General features: G+C 40.6%; 1 non-coding gene across 1 annotated transcript; it reads right to left on the minus strand.

Annotated features, from left to right (window-relative positions):
* Positions 1-553: 553 nt before the first annotated feature.
* Positions 554-625, minus strand: TRNAC-ACA (transfer RNA cysteine (anticodon ACA)). The gene has a single exon. It is a non-coding gene; the product is annotated as a tRNA-Cys (tRNA).
* Between the last annotated feature and the right edge of the window lie 14,952 nt (positions 626-15,577).

Genomic DNA, 15,577 nt, shown 5'->3' on the forward strand with positions numbered 1-15,577 from the left:
TTTGCACCCAAAGACTGAGAGGCACCCAAATAGTGATTTGTCATTTCTGTAACCAGTTTATCCAGGCCCCAGAGATCATCCTCCATCCTGTCCAACTTCAGTGATGAAATTAAGGTAAACTTTGAAAGTGAAAGTGTTGGTCGATCAGTCAAGTCCAACTCTTTGTGATCCCCATGGACTATAGACTGTCAGCTCATCTGTCCATGGAAATCTCCAGGTAAGAATACTGGAGTAGGTTGGCATTCCTTTCTCCATAGGATCTTCCTGACCCAAGGATCAAAGGAGAGTCTCCTGAACTGCAGGCAGATTCTTTACCATCTGAGCCACCAGGGAAGCCCCGAGGCAAACTTTGGGCTTATGTAAACTTCAGATCCCTTCAGAGCAGATTATGCAAATTCTCTAGGTGATAAGCCTCAGACAAAACCCCCAGGAAGTGTTAAGAAAGAAAGAAAGTGAAGTCACTCAAGGACTGTAGGCTACCCGGCTCCTCTGTCCATGGGATTTTCCAGGAAAGAATACTGGAGTGGGTTGCCATTTCCTTCTCCAGGGAATCTTCCCAACCCAGGGATCGAACCCGGGTCTCCTGCGTTGTAGGCAGACGCTTTACCATCTGAGCCACCAGGGAAGTCCAATTCACCCAGCTCCTGCACAGCAGGCCAATAACTCAGGAGACAAGGTGCTGTGGCAAGGAATGGCGACTTTATTCAGAAAACCAGACTACCAAGAAGACGGTGAACTTGGGGAGATGAAAGAACCATCTCCCCAAGTTAGAATTCAGGCTTCTTTTACCCTGAAAGGGTGGGGGAGGTTGTTGCTGTGAACTTCTTAGTGCAGGAATTCTTCGTTCTTGCAGCTGTCCACATAGGTCTGGCCACGGTGTTCCTATAAACCTCCAATAAGACAAATGTTATTGTCTGTTCTGCAACTTTTTATCTCTATAAGAACGGAAAAGTATTATACCTTTAAAAGTCCTAGCCTTGAGAATTCACTCTCCTGTTAATTTCAGGCTGTAGGCAACATTCTTGAGTGGAAGCAAAAACAATGGAATACAAAAGTAAAAGATCCAATACAGAGTCAGATTTGGTCTTCCCTTGTATAGAAGGGTAGCTTGCTCTAAGTCCCACCAATGATCTAATGAAAGACCCCACTACTACAAAGGTCTCCAGAAACATACTTAACTACACCTCACTGAAATGATTTAACCACTGTTGCTAGAAACATGGAAAAAATAGCAACCAGGAGTAACTGCAGTCCCTAAACAAAATCATTTTATTCTAGAAATACATATTGTACTCCCTCCATGTAACAAATAATTTCTAAAAATTTAATTTTGAGCAAATTAAACTTCCTTGCATCTTTACTCATAGTGACATATTTCTGAGAACCAGAGGAGAATGTCATTTACTTGTCTCAGAGAAGAATCAAGTCTGAGGTTGAGGTATCAATTTTCAAATTATCTTTTGTTAAGTCTATTTTATTTCTTCTTCCTCATATTATATAATCATCTTGGCTAAATCCTTGGGCCTAAAAATATCCTGTTATGTTTCTGATCAGTTGCAGTGGATGTGGCTTTCATCTGCCTGGCAGGTTATATCTTGACAGCATTAATTTCTTTCTTAAAGCTCCCATATCTCTGTTTAAATATAACCAGATTTTGAAACTCATTAGAAAACATGATAAAATAAAATTGTGTAGGTTCTTAGTGATAAGGAGACCAAAATGCCACAGTGAATTCAAAATTCAAACCTAAATACCCTCAAGGGAAGGTATTCAATCAAGCCTTGCTTCATCAGACAGACTTCTGTCTACTGTCAAAATTTTATTAACAGGAAAAGATTGTAAATGCCTCTTAAAATCGTTTTGCAGAGGTGAAATTATTAAATACAGTATCTATAATATTTTAGATGTTGCAAGAATGAAAGCTTTCCTATGCAAATCAAAGAGCGTTCCAGGTGGCATTAGTGGTAAAGAACCCGCCTCTCAATGCAGAAGACGTAAGAGACACAGGTTCAATCCCTGGGTCAGGATGATCCCCTGGAGGATGACATGGCCAGTATTCTTACCTGGAGAATCCTCATGGACAGAGGAGCCTGGCAAAATATAGTCTACAGTGTCACAAAGGGTTGTAAACAACTGAAGGGACTTAGCACGCACGAATGCAAATCAAGAAAAGAATATGCAATAGATTTTTCCCCTGAGATTCTGTTGCCATTTTGTTCATCAGAAATTTGGTATCCATAACTTAAGGGAGTTCCCTGACTAGTGGTTAAGACTCCATCTTTTCATTTGATGCTCAGGGAGCTAAGATACTGAGTGGTCAAAAGAAAGAAAAACTCAAATCAAACCAAACCAAACCAACAAAAATGAGATTAAGATTAATCACCCACTGGTCTGGTAAAAAAAAAAATAGTAAATTAAAAATATATATTTGCATGAACGTATTACATAGTTACATTTGGAGAATATCAAAATAAAAGACTTTGGAGGACAGAGAGAACAAAATGAAGAAAAACCATAGAAAGAATCAAATTAATATATAAAAAGAAAGAAATAGTTGACAATCATTGCCCTTGTCAAACTGATTCCCAAAAGGGGTCTCAAATCAGCTGTGAAGTCTGTGTGATAATCAACAACTTTTTATCATGAAACTTATTGTTCTTCCTACATTTGTGCCAATTCTAAAGACTGTCATAAGTTTTCACCATTACAATAATTATTGCTGGCTTCCTAGGTGGCGCAGTGGTAAAGAATCTACCTGACAATGCAGGAGACCCCAGAGAGATGAGTGTTCAATCCCTGGTTCAAGAAGATCCCCTGGAGTAGGAAATGGAAACCCCCTCCAGTTTTCTTGCCTGGAAAACTCCATGAACAGAGGAGCCTGGTGGACTACAATCCATGGGGTCACAAAGAGACACGACTGAGGAACTGAGTTCACACACACACACACACACACACACACACACACACACACACACAGAACAGCAGAACAGCCAGACCATAATTGTACAATATACACATTGCTGCTGTTGTTGTTCAGTTGCTGAGTCGTGTCTGATTCTTTACAACCCCATGAATTAAAGCACTTCAGGCTTCTCTATTCTCCACTATCTCCTGGAATTTGCTCAAATTCATGTCCAGTGAGTCGGTGATGCTGTCTAACCATCTCATCCTCTGCCACCCACTTCTCCATTTGCCTTCAGTCTTTCCCAGCATCAGGGTCTTTTCCAATGAGTCGGCCCTTCACATCAGGTGGTCAAAGTATTGGCACTCCAGCATCAGTCCTTCCAGTGAATATTTAGGGTTGATTTCCTTTAGGATTGACTGGTTTGATCTCCTTGCTATCCAAGTGACTCTCAAGAGTCTTCTCCAACACCACAGTCCAAAAGCATGAATTCATCGGTGCTCAGCCTTCTTTATGGCTCAACTCTTACATCTGTACATGACTACTGGAAAACCATAGCTTTGACTTTATGGACCTTTGTCAGCAAAGTGATGTTTCTGCTTTTTAATACACTGTCTAGGTTTGTCATAGCTTTCCTTCCAAGGAGCAAGTGTCTCTTAATTTCATGTCTGCAGTCACCATCCACGGTGATTTTGGAGCCCAAGAAAATGAAATCTTATTTTTATTTCACCGCTTCTTTAAGTCACTGCTTATTTCTGTCACTTAAGTCACTGCTTATTTCACTTATTTAAGTCACTGCTTCCACTTTTTCCCCTTCTATTTGCCATGAAGTGATGGGACTCAGGAGGGGCTGTCATAAGTAGATACCCCTTGTCCAAGGTAAGGAGCAACAGCTGCATTTTGCTAGAGCAGCCGTGAAGAGATACCCCACGTCCAAGGTAAGAGAAACCCAGTAAGACGGTAGGTGTTGCGAGAGGACGTCAGAGGGCAGACACACTGAAACTATAATCACAGAAAACTAGCTAATCTGTTCACACGGACCACAGCCTTGTCTAACTCAATGAAAATAAGCCATGCCACATGGGGACACCCAAGATGGATGGGTCATGGTGGAGAGGTCTGAGAGAATGTGGTCCACTGGAGAAGGGCATGGCAAACCACTTCAGTATTCTTGCCTTGAGAACCCCATGAACAGTATGAAAAGGCAAAAAGATAGGACACTGAAAGATGAACTCCCCAGGTCGGTAGGTGCCCAATATGCTACTGGAGATCAGTGGAGAAATAATTCCAGAAAGAATGACAGGATGGAGCCAAAGCAAAAACAATACCTAGCTGTGGATGTGATTGGTGATAGAAGCAAAGTCTGATGCTGTAAAAAGCAATATTGCATAGGAACCTGGAATGTTAGATCCATGAATCAAGGCAAATTGGAAGTGGTAAAACAGGAGATGGCAAGAGTGACCTTCAACATTCTAGGAATCAGCAAACTAAGATGGATGGGAATGGGTGAATTTAACTCAGATGACCATTATATCTACTACTGTGGGCAGGAATCCTTTAGAAGAAATGGAGTCATGGTCAACATGACTCTATCATTGCCAACAAAAGAGTCTGAAATGCAGTACTTGGATGCAATCTCAAAAATGACACAATGATCTCTGTTCGTTTCCAAGGCAAACCATTCAATATCACGATAATCCAAGTCTATGCCCCGACAAGTAACGCTCAAGAAGCTGAACTTGAACGGTTCTATGAAGACCTACAAGATCTTTTAGAACTAATACCCCAAAAAGGTATCTTTTTCATTATGGGGGACTGGAATGCAAAAGTAGGAAGTCGAGAAACACCTGGCGTAACAGGCAAATTTGGCCTTGGAGTACAGAATGAAGCAGGGCAAAGGCTAATAGAGTTTTGCCAAGAGAACGCACTGGTCATAGCAAACACCCTCTTCCAACAACACAAGAGAAGACTCTACACATGGACCTCACCAGATGGTCAATACTGAAATCAGATTGATTATATTCTTTGCAGCCAAAAATGGAGAAGCCCTATACAGTCAGCAAAAACAAGACCAGGAGCAGACTGTGGCTCAGATCATGAACTCCATATTGCCAAATTCAGACTTCAAGTGAAGAAAGTAGGGAAAACCACTAGACCATTCAGGTATGACCTAAATCAAATCCCTTATGATTATACAGTGGAAGTGACAAAAAATTTAAGGGACTAGATCTGATAGAGTGCCTGATGAACTATGGACGGAGGTTCGTGACATTGTACAGGAGACAGGGATCAAGACCATCCCCATGGAAAAGAAATGCAAAAAAGCAAAATGGCTGTCTGAGGAGGCCTTACAGATAGCTATGAAAAGAAGAGAAGTGAAAAGGAAAGGAGAAAAGGAAAGATATACCCATTTGAATGCAGAGTTCGAAAGAATAGCAAGGAGAGATAAGAAAGCCTTCCTCAGTGATCAATGCAAAGAAATAGAGGAAAACAACAGAATGGGAAAGACTAGAGATCTCTTCAAGAAAATGAGAGATACAAAGGGAACATTTCATGCAAAGATGGGCTTGATAAAGGACAGACATGGTATGGACCTAACAGAAGCAGAAGATATTAAGAAGCGGTGGCAAGAATACACAGAAGAACTATACAAAAAAGATCTTCACGACCCAGATAATCACAATGGTATGATCACTCACCTAGAGCCAGACATCCTGGAATGTGAAGTCAAATGGGCCTTAGAAAGCTAGTGGAGGTGATGGAATTCCAGTTGAGCTATTTCAAATCCTGAAAGGTGATGCTGTGAAAGTGCTGCACTTGATATGCCAGCAAATTTGGAAAACTCAGCAGTGGCCACAGGACTGGAAGAGGTCAGTCTTCGTTCCAATCCCACAGAAAGGCAATGCCAAAGAATGCTCAAACTACCGCACAATTGCACTCATCTCACACGCTAGTAAAGTAATGCTCAAAATTCTCCAATCCAGGCTTCAGCAATACATGAACCATGAACTTCCAGGTGTTCAAGCTGGTTTTAGAAAAGGCAGAGGAACCAGAGATCAAATTGCCAATATCCGCTGGATCATCGAAAAAGCAAGAGAGTTCCAGAAAAACATCTACTTCTGCTTTATTGACTATGCCAAAGCCTTTGACTGTGTGGATCACAATAAACTGTGGAAAATTCTGAAAGAGATGGGAATACCAGACCATCTGACCTGTCTCTTGAGAAACCTGTATGCAGGTCAGGAAGCAACAGTTAGAACTGGACATGGAACAACAGACTGGTTCCAAATACGAAAAGGAGTTCATCAAGGCTGTATATTGTCACCCTGCTTATTTAACTTCTATGCAGAGTACATCATGAGAATCGCTGGGCTGGAAGAAACACAAGCTGGAATCAAGATTGCTGGGAGAAATATCAATAACCTCAGATATGCAGATGACACCACCCTTATGGCAGAAAATGAAGAAGAACTAAAGAGCCTCTTGATGAAGGTAAAAGAGGAGAGTGAAAAAGTTGGCTTAAAACTCAATGTTCAGAAAACTAAGATCAAGGCATCTGGTCCCATCACTTCATGGGAAATAGATGGGGAAACAGTGGAAACAGTGTCAGACTTTATTTTGGAGGGCTCCAAAATCACTGTTGATGGTGATTGCAGCCATGAAATTAAAAGACGCTTACTCCTTGGAAGGAAAGTTATGACCAACCTAGATAGCATATTTAAAAGCAGAGACTTTACTTTGCCAACAAAGTCTGTCTAGTCAAAGCTATGGTTTTTCCAGTGGTCATGTATGGATGTGAGAGTTGGATGGTGAAGAGAGTTGAGCGCTGAAGTATTGATGCTTTTGAACTGTGGTGTTGGAGAAGACTCTTGAGAGTCCCTTGGACTGCAAGGAGATCCAACCAGTCCATCCTAAAGGAGATCAGTCCTGGGTGTTCATTGGAAGGACTGATGTTGAAGCTGAACCTCCAATACTTTGGCCACCTCATGCTAAGAGTTGACTCACTGGAAAAGACCCTGATGCTGGGAAGGATTGGGGGCAGGAGGAGAAGGGGATGACAGAGGATGAGATGGTTGGATGGCATCACCGACTCGCTGGACATGGGTTTGGTTAGACTCTGGGAGTTGATGATGGACAAAGAGGCCTGGCGTGCTGCAATTCATGGGGTCACAAAGAGTCGGACACGACTGAGCAACTGAACTGAAACTGATGGGACTGGATGCCATGATCTTAATTTTTAATGATAAAATATGCATACATTCATTCAAAAAATATTTACTGTGTACCTACTAAGAGCCTGTCACTGGGCTGGATGCTGGAGATACAACTGAAGGCAGAACAGACCTCCACCTGCCGTCATGGTTCTTTTTGTCTAGAGGTGCAGTTTGATGTTCATCTCACAAGTATATCACTACAGCTGTGCTTACTGCCAAAAGGCAAAGGTCTGGGGTATTATGAATATGGCCACCCAAGGGACTTGACCTAACGTGAGAGGGTGAACCAGAGCGGCTTGCCTTCCGAGTTTGCAGGGAGATCATGAAGATGAATCCAGATAAATACCTAGGAGCTTGTTTTGTTTCCTTTTATTTTTTTAATTAATTAATTTTTTTAATTGAGGGATAATTGCTTGACAGAATTGTGTTGGCTTCTGCCGAATATCAACATGAATCAGCCATAAGTATACATATATCTCCTCCCTCTTGAATCTTCCTCCCACCTTAATCCTCATCCCACCGGGGCTCTGCTCTTTGTTTTATTTGTTTTCTTTTTATTTGTATTTTATTTTGGACTTTAGGCCTTTCCAAGTGGCTCAGTGGTAAAGAATGTGCCTGCTAAGCAGAAGACATGGGTTCATTCGTTCCCTGGGTTGGGAATATACCCTGGAGAAGGAAATGGCAACTCACTCCAGTATTCTTGCCTCGATAATCTCACGGACAGAGGAGCCTGTCGAGCTACAGTCCATGGGGTCGCAAAAGAGTTGGACACAATTTAGCAACTAAACAAGCAACAATAGTTGATTTACAGTGTTGTCTTAGTTTCAGATGTAGAGCAAAGTGATTCAGTTATACATGCACATGTATCTATTCTTTTTCAAATTATTTTCCCATTTAAGTTTTTATGGAATACTGAGTATAGCTCCCTATGCTGTACAAATATCCATTTCAAAGATATCGGTGTGTTTATAAAACAGAAAGATTCATAGACACAGAAAACAAACTTAGGTTTCCTTTGTCTCTTAAAAGTCTGATATTCTAGTGGACTGAATTTGCATAATTTAATGTTATATTAGACTGTGCTGTGACCCCTCCCCCACTCACAGAAAGAAAATGATTTTCAAAATCAAGGTGCTGTCTATGCAAAGGATCATGAAATAGATTTCTTTTCTGAGGCTCTTTTCTAAAACTGTGCCAAGTTTGTATTTTTTTAAATGCTTAACACCTTATTATTAAAAAAAAAACATTTAAAGCATTTTATTTAAAATGCTTACCACCTTATGAGGCTTCCCTGGTGGGTCAAATGGTAAAGATTCTGCCCGCAGTGCAGGAGACCTGGGTTTGATCCCTGGGTCGGGAAGATGCTCTGGAGAAGGAAAAGGCAACCCACTCCAGTATTCTTGCCTTGGAAATCCCACGGATGGAGGAGTCTGGTGGGCTACAGTACATGGGGTCGCAAAGAGTCTGACACGACTCAGCAACTTCACTTACCACCTTATGAGACTGAGTTAAACAGAATGAGGAAAGAGGGTGCTGTAAGATCGCCTCTTGCTTTGTATAATAAGCTATTTATTATGATAAATAATCTTGATTTTGACAAAACACATCAAAAAGAGATATGATTCACATAGAGCTTAGATTTAGATACAGCAGAAGCAGTGTTATTAATGTCAATCATCAAAAGAATGACATCATTTGGTCATGGTTGTATCACCAAAGTAAAAGTCCTTAAATATCCAAAAGCTTTCGAGTTCTGCTCAACACTATTTAGAAGTTTAAATATAAAATTAAATGTGAAAATACAAGGCTAATTCATCCTGAAACTTCTGCATTTGTGAACTAAACTCAGTGGATTTGAAAGTTAGAATATGTTAGAAATCTAAGATGGATAAGATGTACTCAATCTCCTCACCTTGTCAGATACCTTTTGGTGATTACTAAGCAAGATGGGGAGTCAGTGCATACCTACATGTTCATTTAGAGAAGTGTTGTTTCTACCTGGATGCTCTGAATGTCTTAGCCTTGAGGGAACGTCCATAGACTTCTGGTCCCCTCTTCCCTAGTCCAGTTTCCCTCTCCCTTTTTTGTTTCAGAATCTTGACCAGCTTCCACCTTTCTTCACCTTCCTGCTAATGAGCTCTGAGAGTATGAACTCAGCTTCCGGCTTACCCAGATATTATCTGCCTCCATCTAAACATCAAGGAACGGACTAGAGCTTATTTCTCTTGTCCAAGTTCAGAAAGCAAGAAATATGGAAAAATTGGAGAACCTCTAGCAACGTGACAAACTGTGCTAAGGCACACCACAAGAATCCGAATGAAAAAACAAGATTGATGACTGTAATCAAAGAACTAAAAAAATGGAAAGATATTCCATGGCTGTGGCTAAGAGACCTAATATTGTCAAGGTGTCAGTTTCCTAACTTGCTCTGAATTAAGGTAATCCCAAGAAAAATCCCAGAAACTAGAGTTACGAATGTCAACAAATCGATTCTAAAGTTAACCTGGGAAGACCCAAGATAGCCAGTACAAGAGTGAAGAAGAGAAAAGGCAGAGGAGGGATGCTACCTGACTTCAGAACTTACTCTAAAGCTACAGTAATCAAAACAGTGCTGTATCAGTGACAGACTAGACAATAAGCAATGGATAGAATAGAGAGGCCAGAAAGAGACCTCTACAAATAGAGTCAACTGTCCCTTTGACAAAGGAACCAGGGCAACAATGGAGCAGAAACAAGATACCAAATGGCGCCCAAACAACTGGACATCCATGCACAATAAAAATAAATCTAGACACAGACTTTACACTCTTCACAGACATTAACTCAAGGTGGATCCTAGACCTAAATGTAAAATGCAAAAGTATAATAACTCCTAGAAGATAACAGGAGAAAGCCTAGATGACCTCGGGTATGGTGATAGCTTTCTGTATACAACACCAAAGACATGATTGGTGAAAGAAATAATTGATAAGCTGGACTACATTAAAATTTAAAACTTCTGCTCTGAAAAAGATCCTGTCAAAAGAGTAAAAACACAGACCACAGATTGGGAGAAAATATTTGCAAAAGACACATCTGAGAAGAGACTGTCATCTAAAATATTAAAAGAAAAACTTTTAAAACTCAGTAGGAAAACAAACAATTCAAACATGAGCCAAAGACCTTAACAGAGACACCTGACTAAAGAAGTATAAAATGGTGCTTCACATCACATGTCATTGGAGAAATGCAAATTAAAACAAAAATGAGACACTAGTACAGACTAAACATGACCAAAATCCAGAACACTCACAACATTAAGTGCTAGAGAGGATCTGGAACAACAGGAATCTTCATCGTTGCTGGTGGGAATCCAAAATGGTACAGCCACTTTGGAAGACAGTTTGGCAGTTTCTTACAATAATAAATATATGTCCACACAAAAGGCTGCACAAGGATGTTTATAGCAGCTTTATTCATAATTGCCAAAAGTTAGAAGAAGCCAAAAGATGTCCTTCAGTAGGTGAATAATTGGAATAAATACACTGTGGTGACACAGTGAAAGACTATTTTCTTGGCCTCCAAAATCACTGTGGATGGTGACTGCAGCCATGAAATTAAAAGATGCTTGCTCCTTGGAAGAAAAGCTATGATAAAGCTAGACAGAGTATTAAAAAGCTGAGACATTATTTTGCCGACAAATGTCCATATAGTCAAAGCTTTGGTTTTTCCAGGAGTCATGTATGGTTGTGAGAGTTGGACCATAAAGAAGGCTGAACACTGAAGAATCAATGCTTTTGAACTTCTATGTTGGAGAAGACTCTTGAGAGTTCCTTGGACTGCATGGAGATCATTCAACCCTAAAGTAAAATCAATCCTGAATACTCACTGGAAGGACTGATGCTGAAACAGAAGCTCCAATATTTTGGCCACCTGATGCGAAGAGCCAACTCATTAGAAAAGACCCTGATGCTGGGAAAGATTGAAGGCTGGAGGAGAAGGGGACAACAGAGGATGAGAGGGTTGGATGGCATCACTGACTCAATGGACATGAGTTTGAGCTAGCTCCAGGAGATGGTGAAGGACAGGGAAGCCTGGTGTGCTGCAGTCCATGGGGTCACAAAGAGTCAGACACAACTGAGCGACTAAAGAACAACACTGTGGTACATCCAGACAATGGAATGTTATTCAGTGCTAGAGAGAGAGAGAATGAGGCAGAATTCAAGCCACTACAGGACACAGAGGAACCTTAAATGCGTACGACTAAGTGAAAGAAGCCAATCTGAAAAGGCCACACACATACTGTATGATTCCAACTATGTAATAACTATGTAATAGTCTGGAAAAGGCAAAACTATGGAGACAGTAAAAATATCAGCGGCTACCAGATGTAGGATGGCAGAGATACGGGACTAGGGAGAGATGAATAAGCAGAGCATGGAGGGTTTTCAGGGCAGTGAAACTACTCTGTATGATATTGTAATGATGGATATATGTCATTATACATTTGTCAAATTTTATAAAATGTACAACACCAAGAGTGAACTCTAAAGTAAGTTGTGAATTTTGGTTTATGACACGTCAGGGTAGCTTCATCCCTGGTTAAAAATGCACCATCTGGTGAGTGATGTTGATAACGGGGAGGCTATGCATGTCTCGGAGGAAGGGGATAAATGAGGAATCTCTGTACCTCCCTCTCAGTTTTGTTATAAACTTAAAACTGCTCTCAAAAATAAAGTCCTTGAAAAACAGTAACAATATCACAAAACATTGTTAGGCAGAAAGACAGAAAGGAATCTTCAAGTCGTCAGAAACCATAAAATCCTCACATTCAAATGTAAGATGCAAAGTTTACGATTTGCAGGGACCCGGGGGGATCAGAAGGAATGGGTCATGGTTTCCCTTGAAGCTTGCCTTAAATTTTACTTATCCTTATACCAGTCAGTATTCTCTATTCTTATCACAAAAGCTACTTTTATTTCATATATACCCAAGTAACTTTTGAAATATTTTATTACTTTGAATGAGAACTGTTCTGCTCTTCTTAATATTTTATAAAAGTCAGAAGAAACATGACTCTCAACTGATGTCATTAATTGATCTGTTTAGAAGACATACTTAAATAATCATTAGAAGAATACAGATATAAATTAAAATCCACAGGTTCCAATTTCCACTAACGCTGGGAAATTCACTTGGTATTTCTCTGTCTCATCTTAGCCATTGTAAAATCAATTTAATAATATTATTATTTACTTCTAATATCAGTAGGAAACATAATTAAATGTTGGCAAACTGATTTTCTTTGCTTAAAAAGGCTAGATAATTATGTACTACTTTTTAATTTTGAAAGTATTTTAAGATGTTTAAGTGATTAAATCTGCAAACTTTTAAAATGATCTTTATTTTATTCAATTAATCACAGCATATTTTAATTGTAAAAGCATATCTATGGCTTTTCAAAGTGATAAAATCTCTTCCATTCAGTTTAACACAAACTACACCCAAATATCCTCTCTTAAATTTAAAATTGTATGCAGCTCATTTCTAACATGTATCCATTGTTTTGTTTTTAATTTTATTCAAAGCCAATATAATTAAGATAAAAGGATTCATTTGTCAATTAAGAATATATGTCAATAGATTTTAAATGAGCTTTAAAAGCCAGTCTTGCTCATCTTATTCCTTCAAATATAGCGTGAATATGTGTGCCTGTGTATGTGTGTGTGATAGGTCTGGGGACAGGTGTGTAAGCTCAACATTTGTGTGTTAGAAGTAGAGTTCATGAACTCCCCTACACTACTGGTAGGACTATAAACTGGTGCAGCTGCTATGGAGAACAGTATGGAAGTTCCTTCAAAAAGTAAGAATATAGCTACCATAGGACCCTGCAATCCCACTCATGGGCATATATCTGGAGGAAAACGTGATCTGAAAGGCTACATACATGCCAGTGTCCATTGCAGCACTGTTTACAATAGCCAAGACATGGAAACAAGAAATTTCATTGACAGAGGTGTGAACAAAGAAGATATGGTACATACATGCAATGGAATATTACTTAGTCGTTAAAAAGAACAAAATAATGCCATTTGCAGCAACCTGGATGGACCTACAGATTGTCATACTGGGTGAAATAAGTCAGGCAGAGAAGGGGAAATATCATATAACATCTGGAATACAGAAAGACACACAGATTTAGAGAACGAACTTACAGTTGCTGGGGTGAAGAGAGGGTAGTTATGAAGTTTGGGATGGAGATGTACACACCGCTATATTTAAAATGGATAACAAACAAAGACCTACCATATAGCACGTGGAACTCTGCACCATATTACGTAGCAGACTGGATGAGAGAGGAATTTGCAGGACAATGGACACGTGTACATGTATGGCTGAGTCCATTTGCTGTTCACCTGAAACTATCATAGCATTGTTCATCAGCCATACCCCAGTACAAACTTAAAAGTTTAAAAAAGAAAAGTAACGTGCATGAAAAATGTGGAGTTGATACAAATACATCAGATAAAGGAAAATAGGACTTGGGTATTTAAGAATATCCAAGGTATGTCTTATCATACCTCTTCTTCCAATGAATTAACAGAAAAATAAACAATTTAATGAAGGTGATTTTTGCCTGTGTTTAATCACAACACCATTTTTTCCTAATATGCTAGCCTTGGTTTTGCCTGATGTATTCTCCTCACTCCCTTTCATGGCCTCAAATGATGAAATCTCCTTCTGAGAAAAAGTAATGTGGAGAAAACTGCCTTAAATTAGCTTTTCACAAAAGATGACATAAAATATCAGTGCAAAGAAAGAGATAATAGAAGAGCTAAGGAAAGCATGTCAGGTTAGGTATTCTGCACCATTTCCAATGGCAGGAATTGTCAGTCCACTGATAATAATTTCAGTGAGATTTGGGTGCTCCAGAAATGATGCTGAGGGACATTGGCAAAGTCTGCCTGCACCAACTGAGCTGCTTTCTACCTTTCCTGGGTAAGGAAAGCCTCTGTATCCAGCTTGTCCCATTTAAGAACATCTGTGCTCCTTATGGGCCCATGCTTTTGTTCATTCCTCAGTCATTAACCCAGCTACCTGTTCTGTCTCATTAAATCTCTCAGCAAAATGTTTGTTGCTGCTTTGGAGGAAATATAAAATGCAAACAGGTCTCAGCTACCCACATGGAGATTGTCTGCTGTACATTACCTTTTACTTCCTCTCCACTAAATTAAAGGGTGAGTGACCAAGGGTTACATGACCTCATGCTCAAAAGATGCATTGAAATCATATTATAGCAGCCCCAAATGCTGTTGTATTGTCCTTAATGAAGACAAGCAGTGGGGAGCCACAGAAGGTGCTTGAGCAGTGGAGGATGATCTTCTAACTGTACTTAGAGGAGATGTTCAGAAGATTAAGGTAACTTGATGTCATGTTTATATGAAAATAAATAGACTGAAAAGATGAAAGTTGAAGCAGGGAGAATAATTAGGGGGTCTGCTCATTAGTGGAGCAATGATGAGGGTGCAAACTAAGATGACACGATTGGAGACGGAGGAACAAAGGGCAGAGGGGAGGAGAGCTCAGAAGTGGAGGTCCAAGGAGTCAGAGGTGACCCCAAGGCCTTCTGAAAAGGGTGACTAGGAGCACTGGGGGGTGATAACAGAAGGAAGACCTGGGCACGCTGAGGCTTTAGAAACCAGTGGGTCATCCAGGTGAGAGGGGATGAGGATGGAGGTGTGGGCTGCTGAGAGCATCCTCTTCGAGCACCCCTGATGTGGACAGAGGGTGCCAGAGCCCCAGGGGCAGGAAGACCGCCCTGTGGGGAGGCGTGGGGGGCTTAGAGCAGGCAGAGCCCACCAGAGAAAGCTCAAGCAGCAGAAGAGGCCCGCAGTCTCCAAGGCAGTGAGAGGTACGGAGGAGGAGATGAAGTAGGGCTGCAGTCTGGCCAGCTGGGAGAACTGTCGACTTCCCAGGTGTCCAGGTCATGAGAATGGAAATGGACTCTAAAGAGAGTTCACGCTACTGCTCGTCATTGTTGCCACTTCCCTTGTGTTACAGGCTGTGGTCCTATTTGTCCCCTGAACCTGGATTGTAAAACCCACGTTTGAGAAGCTCAGCTGTTCCTCAGTGCTGTGGGATACCAGGTCCCTGGTGTCTGAGTGACCCAGAGCCAGCGCTGCCCAGACAGGTCTTCTCCAAGGAGCAGTCCTTACTTAGTATATGTCCTGTCCTTTAGAGGAGTGGTTGAGATGCTTCTTTTCAGAACAGAGGTTTGGTTTTCTGGGAAGTGCTTTTATCACAACTGTGCAAGAACTTTTCTAGGAGTAGAAAGGTGATCTGTTCAGAAGTGGCCATTGACATCAAATAAGTGGATGACCTCTTTCTATCCATCTTATTCACAAGTATGGTCCTTCTGTCTTCTTCGTTACTTAAGTGGACACAAGCACTTAAACCCACAACAGGCAAAGCAGCCCTGGCC

The sequence above is a fragment of the Giraffa tippelskirchi genome, chromosome 9 (assembly GCF_054371585.1).
Source record: "Giraffa tippelskirchi isolate mGirTip1 chromosome 9, T2T-mGirTip1v1.2.pri, whole genome shotgun sequence".
Classification (NCBI taxonomy): domain Eukaryota; kingdom Metazoa; phylum Chordata; class Mammalia; order Artiodactyla; family Giraffidae; genus Giraffa; species Giraffa tippelskirchi.